The following is a 14,851-nucleotide window of genomic DNA, read 5'->3' as shown; positions in this document are numbered from 1 at the left end:
GATAGCTATTGCTCAATTTCCTGTAAATCCATCTTCTCTAGTTTTTATAACAACGATTTCAAAGATATCTAAGGGCATTTAAATATTTTAATCATATTTAAAAGGACTTTTCCTCTCTGTATGGTCTGGAGAAGTCTGTGTCGTCGTTGTCCATTTACTGCCACAGTCGTTACTCATTTTCAGGGCCGAGGACGACGGTCGAGTATGTGCATGCGGCTGGAGTTGGGATTGGGCATGGGAATGGCTATGGAATTGGGGATGGGGTGTAGGTTGTGGCTCTGGGTGGATAATTATGACGTTGCAACAATTCCAGCGTGGCATCCAGAGCTTAGGAGACGTGTTCTGGGATTGCGATTGTGATTGCAAGTGTCTGGGTAAGTTTGTGCGATGTGGTGTGTGTGGTGTATGGTGTGTGTGTGCCCCAAGTGACAGTGCAACATGATTGCTCTCGGGCTCGCCACATGCCACATTTATCATTCGTCGAAACGTTGAAAAATTAGTCATTCCTTTATTTTACACCCAAATGCCGAGAGCTCTTGGCGCAAACCAGTTGAGGAGAGGCCAAGACTTTGGTCGCTTCTTGGCAAATCCTTCTTGCGTTACTTGACTTTGTACGGTGAGGCCTCGCTTAATGAAGCCGGGCAGTGAAAGTTAATACGGATCTTCATTCCGCCATGGAATAAATATTTTTACATATTTTTAAATATCAAGATCTATGTGATCTTAAAACTATTATAAATTTTAAGATTTTTCTACCTTAAAATACAACTTCATATACATATTTCAAAAGGTCAAAATTTCCTTAATTTTAGTTATTTTATTTAATTGCAATTTCATGTGAACTATTTGGTAACTATAAAAATATAAATATACGAATAAATTGATAATGTTTAATATTAAATTACCTATATTTCACTGTTTTTAGTGATCACAGCTTCCCAACCTTGACTGGCCACGAACATGCAAATGACTCTTTTAATTTTTATGAATTTCTCTGATTACGAAAATTGCTTCTGGGCTTTGACTGGGCACCACACCACAGCACACCACACATCCTCGATGCCAAGCTGCACCACAGTGGTGCACCACTCGAGACGTGGAGGAAGTGCATGATGCATCGCGCATCTTCATTAGTTGACGCTGCTCCGATGTCAACCGGCGACCAAGGCTAGGTAGAGCCTTCGTGGCCATCATCGTTTTTAGGCCCAGTTTGGAAACCGCTGGCGGGTCTTTTGGACTTGCACTTGGACTTGGAGTTGGACTGGAACTCAGTGTCCGTGTTTGCCTTTCCTGTCGCATGTTCATGTCTAGGCAGCGGGAGCAACCGGAGCAGTACTGGGTCTTGAGAGCTATGGAGCCGGCTCATTGGTGTTCAGCTCGTGGGCTCGAATGGAAATTACAAACCAATAAATCATTGAACGCCGGCACTCGAGGAGATCGCGTTCTGCATTCTGGATGCAGCCGCAGACTGGAGTCGCATCTAAGGCTCTGCCCACATGGCTGCGATGCATCCTTCAGCTGCTAAGTTCCACTCCTCACAGGTACCACTGTAATTAGTTGAAATTGTAATTCATGGCGCTGGATTAGATAAAAATCTGCTGCCAATTAGTAATGCACTTGGCCGTGAATAACTCTATATGGCAACGATGTGCTCTAATATGCTTATGACTCTATTCGCCAATCTCAGTTGCCTTCGGGCTTTTGATTCCTGGAATCCATTTACAGAAGATTGGTAAAGAAATCTGCGTAGATTGTCCACTTGCGAAACTCCGAAGTATAGTAAATAAAAGTCTTGGATATTTTAAATAATTCTTTCGTCTATTAGCCCCTTTATTATCTTTGAAAAGATCAATATTTTTATAGAGGTATACATACCATTCAGCAATCGTTATATATTATTTTGCACTTAATTTGCAGCTTTCGGTTCAATTACTCAATACACTTTAAATGATTATCTCGCAATCTCCCAGACATTGACTGCTGGAACTTTATGAAGCCTTTCCGATCATATCTCGGCCGTTCTAACCACAAATTCTCGGTTGCAAGACCTCGTTGCAATTGTCGTAGATCAGGCCAGTTCAATTGACCCCTCACGACCACCGTGGCACAGTGATTTAGCCTTGTCTCGACTTGGCGGAGACCAATTAGATCCTTTAAGATCCAATCAGCGGCCGTTTGCCGCCTCAGCCACTGGCTTTCCCGCCCCCTGCCCTTCGCCCAGCATCCAGCAACTTGATTTCAATAAAAATCCATTTAATTCGACATTTTGTGGCCCGAAAATGAAAATAAAGGGGAAAAAACAACATCAGGCGAAACACTTGGCGATTAGTTGGATCGTTTTTGGCTGCCGGCTGCGTTCGTTTGAACTCCGTGCGGGTGTTTGCCAGCGGAGTCAACTCCTCCCCCCTTTTGGAGCCCCCCTCTTTGGCCACCACCCCTGTGGCCGAGCCCCTCGGCCCATATAAATCTCTCGTTGTAATTGCCACGATAAGCTGCAAGTCCGAAAAGAGCGCCGGCTGCGGCTGCCACCGTCGCTTAAAACCGGTGGCCAAATAGCCACCACTCGGATCCAGCTTCCAATCCTCTATATACACGCGTCTTTCTATATATATGTATCAGTATTTTTTGGGGGGCACCCAGGGCCAGAGCAAACTACATAAATTTCGCGTGAAATGCATTTGCGGGCGATAAATTCGGCAACGGCCGGCTTGGACAGCGATAATCAACGCAATTGCAATCGATTTTGGCGTAATTTAGGTTTGGCTTAAGTGGCTCGGACTAACAAGCCAGCGAAAAAGTCGCCGCCCAGTGGTAACATTGTTGAAGACAAGTTCGAGAAAGATCTGGCACAACGTGTACCCAGTAGACGCCGCGAAGTATGCAACAGAAATTATGTAATCCTTGGCAAGATCTACCTAATTCTATCTTCAAAATTCAAATCTTTTGTCTGAGAGCAGGTAGAATAACAACTTCTGAATTGACTGATCTGCAACCAGATCTCACCGATAAAAAAGGGTATCTTGAAATTAAAACACTTATTACCTCACCCCGCTTGTCGTGTGTGGCCCAAAAGCAGCGGCAGTTGGCCAACAATAGCAACGATTCAAATCAAACGTGATGGAATTGTTAGGCGGTCGAAACTACCGTTAAACTCACTTTCGCAGCGGGACGGCCATTGCCGACAAAAATTACTCATACGCAACGTGGCTGACCCCAAAGCTGCAGCACAGCCACCGTCTTCGAGGGGGGGCCGTCTTTTTTTTAGGGGCGAAAGGGGAGCTGGGGCATCTTGCTTGTTGCCGCCTCTGCTGACACTCGACCTCGCCCGTTTCACGCTGCCGCCTCTTATTCCATCGACCGCTGATTAATTACACCGCCCGCTGCGCGAATTCTTCAATAAAAATCATAATTTCATGTTTGCGGCCCGGCGAAACAAAAATAAAGATAAAAACACAAAAGAAATATATAAACTTATATCGAAAAAGTGTGGAGTAGCAGAGGGGGAGCTCAAAAAATAAATGATGATTATTGCCGCATTTCTGTAAGCCGCAGCTTATTAGCTGCACGAGCTGCCATCCCCATCCTCAAGCCAAAAACCAAAATCCCCATGCAAAGTGTAACGAATTTTTGATTGAAACTTTAAAATACTCGTTAGGAGGCTTTCCTCGTCGATGCGCGTGAGTTTATCTTTTGATTAGATTCGTTAGACTTTGTATTGGTCTTTTGTAGCGTTCAGAAATTTGGTCAGCAAGTTCGGGTCGTTTTGGCCGCGATGGAGTCATTATTCACAATTTAGTAACACTTGATTTGCGTTCGGCGTTTTCTATAAATTTTTCATAAATTGTTTCTATTTCGTTGTGTACCCGCGCCATATGCTGGCCAAAAAAATGGCTTAGATTGCCTGATTGCACAAAGTTTTGCCTGCAGGGTGATTAACTCAGACTGACCTAGTTTGTGGTTTAATTCGGATTTTACTACTGCCAATATTTTTTTGGCATTCGGGCTTACAGGAAACCGAATGGAAATGCCGATAAATGAAGTCCCTCGAAAAAAGTCAGCTGGCACTTCTAATTAAGATACAGTTCAGTTCAGAAGGCTTACAAGCATCGCCGAAAAAAGAATTTACACACATATCTGACAAGCTGCCAAGTGAAAAGTGCAAAAACTCCGACAGTCAAATAAGAGCAACGAAATTAAGTATGCACGAGTGTGCTAAAATGAGGCCCAGCATGATGTATTCGAAAATCATTAACGGCCCTGATGCGGTGAAAGGAGTGCTCCCCAGTTCCCAGTTCCCTCGATTCCCAGCTTAAGTCTGATCCACATATCGCGGCAAAGTGAAGCGGGAAATTGCTTTGACGTCGTGTCAAAATTTCACACTTTTGCGCCAGATAAAAACGCAAACATTCGTGGCGAAGGCAGCGGAGAAGGCGCATTCCCCAAATATTTGCCAGCCTGCGAAGCGAAGATCATTAAAATAAAGGAGTGCTAAAAGCAGGAACGCGGGCGGCGGGGGTTTGCCGAACAAGAGGAGTTAAATTAGCATACAAGTCGCGCTTTTGCCATAATTTGCATATAAAATTAGCGCAACACGTTGCAGCCAGCATCCGGGTGACACATGAGGCTCTGCCTCTGAATCGGAATCTGAAGCTGAAGCTGACTCTGACTCGGGTTGCTCATTTGGCGACTTGCAGCTGCTGATTGGTTGTACACACTCAAATCGGGGAGCTGCTAATCCAACATCCCACACTTTTAAAAATCAATTCATATTAGCTTTCCATTAAATTGTTTTTGTTTTGAAATAGTCCCCATTTTTTAAAAAACAGTATGCTGCCCCATATGTGGATGTCCTGATTTTATGGCCTAAAGATATCACTATTATGTCCATAACAATGGCAATATTGCTCCAAAAATTGAATGTCATGCCTCTTTTAGCTTGTATTGACATTCCTAATCGATTGGCATTCAAAACTTAAGTTTTTATTTTTGGTCGATTTTTTCAAAAAATCATGATGTTACCCCTTACAAAATTTAAAAAAATTAAAAAAATTTTTTTTTTCAAAATCAATAAAGGAGTGATAGGGACAGTAACTTTACATTATTAGCATCGCAAAACAGTCGTTCCTTCTTCTGTGTGACACTTTTTGGCCACTTTCTGATCAAAAATCGAGAAAAAAATACATGCTACTGTGGGCTACTACAAAAAATTGTTAACCTGTGCTTAAACTTTTAAATAGAATAGATAAAAGCTGAGAACTTTCAACATTTCTCACTGTGTAGTGCCGAGTGTCCGATAGCGCTATGATAATTAAGCTGGAATCGCCGGGCCAAGAAAATGAAGAGAGTGGTAGGACAATGCCGGGATATCTTGCACTTGTTGCCGCAATTTGCATGCCTCGTGGGCTGGGGACCCCCTTCTGCCCCCTTACCCCCTTCGGAGGCGGCGCCTTCACGGCAATTAGCAGCCGGCAAAAGTTTCCGTAACCGTAGCCCGGAATGCGAACGAGCAGCGCGGGCTGATTAGTCACGGCTGCCTGCGCATCCGCATCCGCAGCTGACAAATGGACACCCATAAATAATATCCAGAAACATATAGAAAAAAAAGGGTTGGCTACTATTCCCTATGCTGAGCTCATTTTCGGAACATTTTTTATCTCATTTGGGAGCTGTGTTTTTTCTCCGTTTCCCACAACGCTCAAGCGTGAAAATGTTAAAGGTTAATAATTATGCTGTTTAATTTGAAAACACCAGAAAGTCTGTATTCGTATGTAAGAAAAAAAATCGATAAAAAATCTACCGAATTTTCGGGTTTGTGTTTTTGGTGAATGTATCTGTTGGTTAATTGAGTCTTAGATGGCTTGTTTACCCAAAAATGCTGATTGGAAAGCTAAAGAACTAAAATAGAAAGGTGAGCTTAAGGAGAATTTAATGTGGGAGTTCCCATCGTCAAAGAATGTTATTCTCTGTGACTACCATTAAAAATAGCCAGGCCTTAAAACGAATAAATAAAAACGGAAAGCGAGCTGGCTAGCATAAAAACCATAAATAAGTAAGCATTTAAATAAATATTTATATACATATAATTACATGTCAGACGGAGCGGGAAATTAATACGATTGCAGTATATGACAAGCGATTAAATTTTATAAACGAGCCGCGGGAAGCAGGCAGAGAATTCTGAATTGTCGAGGGGCATGCGGGGGATTTTAGTGCCTCATTTAAGTAGCACAGTGAGAGATGGCATTGCCAGATAGTTGGCTACCAAATACAGATAAGGCCAATGGAGACAGCTACCGGAGACGGGCTGCCATCCACTGCAAGTCCGAGTCCGCATCCGAATCTCAATCTCAATCCCAATCCCATCTAGCAGTTCATTAGTCAGCCGCTAGGTGACAATCAGATAGGTCTTGAGAGACCTTTCCCGAAATGGGACAACCTGTAAGCGCATTCCCCGATTCAAGTGGGTCGCCTTATCGCCGGAGAAAGTTGGGGCTTTGTCTAAGGGCCTTGTACCTAACCACCCCACGCCCCAGTCGACCACAAAATTTTCCCCTTTCTCCAGCGAAAAACTTAAGATGTCCCGCGGCGAGATAAGCACACAGACAAACGCATGAATTACTCGCTTCACAAAAAGAGCCGAGTGTCAATAAAATTGCGTAGATTATTGCAAGCGAGCTCGTAAAATTGTTTACAATCGATGGCCGATGGTCGATGGTCTGGATATTCCGGAGGTGGGGTCCTCAGTGGCTGGGCAAAACCATTCAAGTGCCAGTTTTTGTGTGCGTGATGGGAAAGCAACATCCCCAACCCCATTCCCATCTACGTCCATGGCCAAGTCGCCTGTGCCCCGCGGGCGTTGTGCCGGAATTCTATATGGATTTATTAAATAAATGCATTAAACTGTAAAAAAAGAAGCTAGCGGCAATGCGTTCTTTAAATGCGAATAGTTAATGCTCTGCAAAAGGATATTAAGATAACTATATTGTTTTGGTTGTTATAACATCAACGAGAATGTCATTATAGCAAATGCTTCATGTTATTATAATAATCATTACTATTTTAAGCATACGTTTACCTTATTAAGATCAATATTAATGTAGCCACATAGTGGTCAGTCTCTTACCGCAGTAACTTCCCACTTGAAAGTGTGCCTTTCATATTTATTAACCCCCTCTCGCACAACGCCCATGGATGCGGATCCAGCAACTCTCGGTGGGGGGCAACTGGCGGTGAGACAGATAGAAGTGTCCCCTATCAGATGGCAGTTTTCGTGTTGCGCCCTCAGCAACTGCAATATTATTGTTAATTTCGTCGTAAATTCGAAAGTCTTATGCTTATTGAATTTTCATGTTTGCCTCATTCTAGGCGACATGCTCTTCTTCTTCTTTAGGCCACCCCCAGGCCCCCTCGTTTGCATGCAAATGATTTTAGTTATGATAAGACACTGTCAATAAAGGCAAATTCAGATTTAGATATCGATATTGATGCGAGGCTGCTCCTGCTGCTCCATGTAAAATTAACTTTATTGCTATTTTATCAATTTGCTGGCAAACAATTGTGCGTGTGTGGTGTGCATTGTGAATTTATCTAGGCTTGTGTGTGTGTGTCTGTGTGTGTATTAGTTAGTTGTCCTTGTTATTGGTAAATAATAATAGCAATCAAATGTTTATAGCTTCGCCTTTAATTGCAATTTTATTGTTTGTCCTCTGACAGCTTTGGCAAAGTTTAGTAATAATAATATTGTTGACTGCAGCTGTCATTTATCAGAATTAAATTAGTTTTGATTGCTGTGGGAATTCTGAGGATGACCAAAGTTAATGCCAAGCACACTAAAATCGCATGCAAACAAAAGATCCTTTGTCATACATTGCAAATTAATGCCATTAGGGGTCGGCAAGGAAACTGCAATTTACAGGCACTTTTGCTGTGCAAAATAATTAGAGAGCACAGGAAAGAGCCCTTGGGAAAATTAAATTTTCGTCACATACACAGGTGGATGTTAAACTGTCTTATTGGTAAAAGAAAGAACAATTGTGAATTAAGTTAAAAGTACTAATACTAATAAGAAATATCGCCTTAGGCCAGAAATAACTATTTTAATTATCAAAGGTTTTTAGAAAGGTACTTAGATGGAATTTTACTTGATTAAAATACCTATGCCGTGTTGTTTGCTGGCCAAGCTTGGATGAGATATGAAAAAGCGATGCCATCTATGATTTATTCAAATATTTCAGCATTTTATGTAGACGGAAAGAAGTGCGACAATCTTTATCGGTGCGATCGACGGCAAAAAGTATCGCCTTACAATAACAAACAACCGCATTTTCTGCATGCGAAACACAAGAGCTGGGATCCCCAAAGGCACTCTCGGTACTAAAAAACACACGTGAGCCTTGGCAACGAGCTCCATCGGCAAGCAAATAACTCAATCCTTAACAGAAATGACAGAAACCTTATAAATACAAGAAAATGCGAGTGGTGTTGAGGCAGTGGTGTTGCGATCGCCAGCAAGAGACGCTCCAGCGATCCGGGCATCCAGGGTATCCAACTATCCAGCGATCATCCGATCTCCCCGTTCCGATCATCTGCGGTTACAAAACGCGACATGGGAATGCGGCTCTGTGGCAAATTGGGAAGGTCTCTTAGAACAAGTTTCACTTACTTAGAAGTCGGCAGCGATCACAACCCAATCCCAATCCCAATCACATCTGGCTCGGCTCTCGGCCTCTGGGTGTTTATATTGAAAACTGAAAACAGCAGATTTAATTTGTCTAACAAACCCAGACAATCACCCTGGACAGCCGTCATATTGAGATCTCATCAAAAGACCGCACAGCGCGTCGATCCCTGCCCATAAAAATGAAATCCAGATGAGATCGGGGAACGGGATCGGAATTGGAGTCGGAGTTTGAGTCGGAATCGGGTACCCATTGAAATATTTTGACAGCGGGCTGGCAGGCGTTGAAGTTCGAGAGAAATGTCTCAAGTGCATTCGGAGTATACCCACCACTGACAGCTGTGCGATTTGAAATCCAGATGGGATTGGTGGTACCGAGATGGGGGACCCAGAACTGGTAGGCCGCGATCGATGGCCTTATCACAGTGATAATGTGGGCTTGGTCTGGCCCCAAACCTCAATTTGTTACACATCCGAGTCTCAAGATGCGTTTTTTATTTTCATAACATATTTCCAGCGAGACTGTTACACTTCCACGGACCACTTAAAACTCATTTTTTGGGGGGTAAAAAAAACGTGACGTGCTTTCGTATTTTTATTTGGAGTGTTTGTTTTAGGCTTTATCGTTGATCTTAAGTTCGAAGAGAGGCAGCATTATTAGAAGCAATTTTGAAGAGTCACTTTGAATTACCATACATTTCGTTTCAGGCTTGAAGGTTTAATGGTTTTGTGAAGGTTTTATGTTAATACAATTGGTTCAGGAAATTCTAAATATAAATCGTAATTTTCATTCATATGTGGGATTCTCGTAAAATATGCCAAGCACTTTCAATTTGTTATTGCAACAAATTAATGCGGACGTGCAAGCTGATTGCAAAAATCTGTCCAATTGGTATTAAAAACCTACGCCTAAACAGCAGGCCCTCCATAATCCAATCCCCCTAAGTTCCTGCTCCCATTGTCAGCCATCAAGTTCTGATCAGGGCTATCCCCTTGGCCCTTTGCCTCCCAAAAAGATCTTCCAGTTGACAGCTGGCCAAATGCGAAACAGATCAAAGCAAATTATGTGCAACGCCTCTTAGCTGCTTAGCAATGAACGAGCATTGAGGAGATCTTGGCTCTTAGCCGACTGGCCAACTCATCCATGAGCCAAAGTATCTCCCAGATACTCACTCAGATACAGAACGCGTGCCCGTCTCCATGAAATCGGACGATGGGCAATGGATTTTCATTTGCGAGAGTGCGGCGCAAAATATTTCATAAATCAACAGCGGCCGACGATGGCAACCAGAGAATGATGGCTCGATTAAATGGATTTCAATGCGGACTGCGACTGGCTCTAGGTCTGGGTCCCGAGTATTTTGCATTTCCATTTCATCAACGGTCCCATAAAGACTGAGATGGATACAGTCAGCGAAAATTGTAGTGATAGCTTCAGCAACTAGGCCGAAAATATGTGGGGATTTTGTCAAACAATGGAAAGTATAGAATTGTATACTTATCTTATATGGATAATATAATAATTTTTATTTATGAAACAGCTTCTTGCTCTTAATTCAATACATTTTCTAGCCTCCTTAGACTGATTTAAACTTGTAATTTATTCAAATAATTCATTAACTTATATTGTATGTTTTTCATTGTGCACTATGACAGAGCGAGAGGGCAAACTCATAACAAATTTGCGCGCTTTTATGGCCACAAATTGCCATGTCTTCAGCCAAGTGACAGTGCAATTATCGAGGACCTAGACCAGAGAACCCAGAATCGAATGGCGCGAGGTGCTCCAGGGGACTGGGAGACACTTGGTAGGGTCCCCATCTCAACTACAGTTGACAGTTTGAATGGTTCCAGGGGGTTGGCAACAGGGCGCCGAATTGATGAATTGTCTATTTTGGGTAAATATCTCGAAGCAACGGGCGCCAAAGCGAACTGGGGCCTCTAATTAATGGCCCATCCTCTCACTTCGAGCTATGCACGCATTCATGTGACCTATGCAGCTATAGATATATATCACTGTGTACATATGGTGGGGATTCACCCCGCCCGATTGGCGGATACTTAACATTTCGCTTAACATTCTGCAACATCAATGCGGTTCGATGCAATCGAATCCGATGCGATGCCACGAAAATTATCATACCAGAGGCTACAATTATACGCTAGCTGGAATGCTACACATTCAATAAAAGCGGCAACAGAAGCCGCTGGCAGCTGGCGGCAGCCGGCGCAAATGTGAATTTGGCCAGAACAATGGGCAGCAGCTTACAGCTTACAAATACCATCGACAGGCTCCAGCTGATGCCGAGATGCGGATTCGGACTCGGATTGTGGCCAAGTGTGTGAGTGGCATTTGTCCAAACAGTGCAATCGAGTTAGTATTCGCATTCGCATTTGTTGGTCGGAATCGAATGCCGAAAATACAATTATGGCCGCTGATCGGTACACGATCTCTAGAAGCTAGAATGCAACCATCCCATAGTTAAATGTTTAGTTATTTTTGTACTCTTAACAAATCAAGGTGAAGATAAATTTATGTCCTAAGCTAAGATTTAACTTAACAAAGTGGCATATAAACGAATTGCAGGTTAAACTCTTCACTTGACAAATCTGTGATATTATTATAACTGTTTTGTAAATAATAATCCATATACAACGAACCGTGAGATAAATTCGTTTGTATGCTTTGCAAATTATTTGTTTATTTCAAGTATGCATACATTTGCCAAGTGGCACGCGGAACCTGCTTAGCCCGACCGAGAAAACATCATCGATTTAGAGTATGGCCAAAAGCGGAGACAATGCCGCAATAAAAATAAAAATAGAAAGAAAGCGAATCAAGGAGAGCAACGACTGTAATCGGCATTCCTGTTGGCCCGGCATAGCTCATTCTAATGCAAACAACACTGCCTGCGAACAACTTTTGGCCAAGAGCTGCTTTTCGGCCGCCAATTGATGGTTATTGCCAATTTGTATGCGGTCGCAGTCGGTGCCATTCCCACTGCCACTGCCAGCATATCATTTTCAAACGTAGGAAGTGGCCTGGTCAGGTCTGCTCCGTTCTGGCCACAATAAGAACAGATGCTGGCGATAATGGCGATAATAATTGTCTTTATCTTTTTAGCTCAAAAGACGGCCCGGGGCCCGGTTGAATCCGTTCCATTCCGTTTAACAGCGGAAAGCCAACAATGAAAGCCATAGAACTGCCAAGTTGAGTGCCACACTTTCCCAATGCCAAAGCCAAAGCCTGACCCGCACAATGGGCACAAGTTAACAATTTTTGGCCACAATGGCTGTTGAAAGGGGGGGACGGGGGCCACTAACGACCATTTCAATGGTGTCCAGTTTGCATTAATTTTGTGTGAAAAGCGTGAGGCAATAAAGTTTTCAAAAATATATATATGTGCGTTGAAAAACACCAAATTCAGTTATTTGCATATCAAGCGAATGGTGGCTCAGACAAAAGTGAACATCAGCGCGCCAAGCAAATAGAGCAATAAAAACTGATAAATGCTCCACATTTCGGTGAACTTTTGTAAGCGCTAGACCTTTTCTGGAATTTAAATGGATCGCATTAGTTTTCGAGGGGAAATAATCATAAAAACGAAGTTTACAAGTTTAATTTGTTGGCAGTGGTGGTTAGAACGGTTTTCGTCGAGTGTTAATTTGGTGAGAAATAATGTTGAGCGATGGAAGTGCTTGGAACTTCAAATGCACTGCAAATAATAATAATTAATTTTAATGTGTACCTTGTACTTTAATGTATCTTTCTTTTTAAGAGCAGGTACAAGTTAGCATTGGAGTAAATGTTGCAAGTTCAAAGAATTTTTGAAAGCATCTATGTTAATAGCATTTAATTATGCTCTTTCTTATATACAAATTGTGTGTTAATTCATACACTTTATTGGTCTTTATGAATGATGAAAGAATTCTCATAATTAAAAGAAGATTTACCCCTGTCTACCAGCCAGCTCCACCCCCTTTTGCGCTCCCACTTAACCCCTGTCGGATACTTGAACAGTTATGACGGCTCTGTCAAAGTCAAACTACTTTACAATATTTGTTACTCGCTTGATGAAGTCGCCGCTCGGCAGCAGCTACGTCACTCACAGATACTGCTGCACACAGATGCGCTAGACAGCCACTCATACTTGTACATTTTATGTCTTTTTTAATTGAAAACTTAAATTTGAAGCGACATGGAAAGGCTTTTATCTGCGCCGTAGTCGATGTTACGGCGCTGCTCCCTATTCCTATTCCCTACCCTTTCGGACCCGGGAAAGCCCCCTCTTCCGCTTTCCATCACCATCAGCAGATATGTAGGTAGCTCTGCTCCATGTGGCCTCCTGAAGTTGCAGCTTCGGATACCGATTCTGATTCTGAGCTACTGGCAGCTTGTCAGCGACGGAGCTGGAAATGATGTTGATGATAAATAAAATAACGAGTTGGCATTAAAATGATGACAGCCTTTTGAGGCTCAGGCCCTCTGACAAAGACATCTACGTCGGCGCTTATTAATAATTAGGTTGACTCTTTGGGGCAATTAACATGCGCCCGCTGCAGAGTGTCGCTGGTAATTAGAAAACTTTCCAACTACTAAAAAGGTTTCGTACACAGAAAAAAATACAATAATGCAAAATGTTCAGCAAAAACAACATTTAAATATTTAAAATTCATAGAACCTAACCATTCTTTTCTAGTGAAAATACTACCTTAAGATGTATAAATTAACCTGATGAATAATTATTCCCTGTGCACAAATAAACCCCAGCTGCGTAATTGCATATTTTCGAGAAGCAAAAATTCATATTCATCAACTTAAATGGCAGCCAAGTTAGCTACTTGCTTGTAATTACCCAATCGCGGATTTTTCTTTAACCTTCATTTTTTGGCACAATCTTGACCACCTCATAAATTGATGGACGGTGGTCGGTGGCTTTGAAAGTATCAAGCACGCTGAAATTGCATGTTACCCCTTTGGTTTTTTTTGGGCTCTGGCTCTCCGCGCTCATTGAAAACGAGTTCATTTAGACCACAATTCGATCGAGGCTCATTTCAATAAAGTGTTTTTTCCACTCACATTACGATGGCTCCCTGGTCATAACCATTACCGGAAGGCGATTCCTCCTCGGCTCGTTTTCATGTTTGTATTTTTTGTGGCTTCCTTCGGTGAGAGCTTGTTATTGAAATGATCATGCAGCGAACTGGGTTTATTGAAATGTTTCACGGCGAATTCCCGCAGAATTGTTGCACTTACCGAGCGCGAAGCCATCCGGGTGGAGTCGAGATCGCATAAGGGAAATCGCTCAAAGATGTGAGAATATCACTACAACTGGAAGGAAGGATATGGCGGTGCCTACAGTCAAACGACAGCTACCCATTCGTATTATCGGCTAAACGTTTCCTGTCAGTCGAAACACGAAAAAATGCAAACTCTTTTGCATAGACGAGGGACATGCCAATGTTTTTGCTTCGTTTTCTTCTGTTTTTCACTCCCAAGCAGCTGTCGAATTTCTTAAATGTCCAGCACCAGACATCGGGCCGCCGTCACTGTCAGTGGATCAAAAGTTGTCAAATATCAGTTATCAGCAGGCGGAGCAACATGCTGCAAACACACAGCTCAGTCAAGGGAAGAAGGGACCCTGGTCACATATTGATGTCCTACGGAACGGAGAGGCCAGCCCATCTGAACTCAACTGACTGACTGACAGTTGACAGTTCGGCGAGGGACGTCCAGAGAACTTGGACTGGGATATGGGACATGGGTTGCTATGGGACTGGGACTGGGACTGCGAATGGTGGTACTCCGACTCTAGATTCGAGCCAAGCTGTCTGGCAAGGCAACGTTGTTGCCGCTGTTGCCATAAAGATAAACGACCAGCATTTGACAATTAAAGCAAAACAAAGTGTGGCACCTTATCGCCACAGAGGTGCCAATGAAATGGGAGGGACGACTCGCCAAATGACTGAGGAGGGACTGGAAGTAAGGGAGTTCCGGCTAAGGATTATCAGCAGATTCCACACGACATGCATATGTTGGTGGTCACTTTGCCGGAAATTTGCTACATGTGCTTTATATAGTGATGCTGGTTATGTTATGCTCCAAACAAAAACATTATTTTAAATAACAATGTAAATATATTGATAGTTAACCTATTAACATAGCATTAGAGC

General features: G+C 42.7%; 1 long non-coding RNA gene across 1 annotated transcript; it reads right to left on the bottom strand.

Moving 5' to 3' along the window:
• Positions 1 to 12,779: 12,779 nt before the first annotated feature.
• Positions 12,780 to 14,563, bottom strand: LOC123327217. The gene is made up of 3 exons (XR_006541777.1): positions 13,935 to 14,563; positions 13,758 to 13,853; positions 12,780 to 13,087 (listed from the first exon to the last, which is right to left on the bottom strand). It is a non-coding gene; the product is annotated as an uncharacterized LOC123327217 (long non-coding RNA).
• Positions 14,564 to 14,851: the final 288 nt, after the last annotated feature.

This window comes from Drosophila simulans, chromosome 3L, assembly GCF_016746395.2.
Source record: "Drosophila simulans strain w501 chromosome 3L, Prin_Dsim_3.1, whole genome shotgun sequence".
Taxonomy (NCBI): Eukaryota; Metazoa; Arthropoda; class Insecta; order Diptera; family Drosophilidae; genus Drosophila; species Drosophila simulans.
This window is presented reverse-complemented; position numbering and strand designations above follow the sequence as displayed.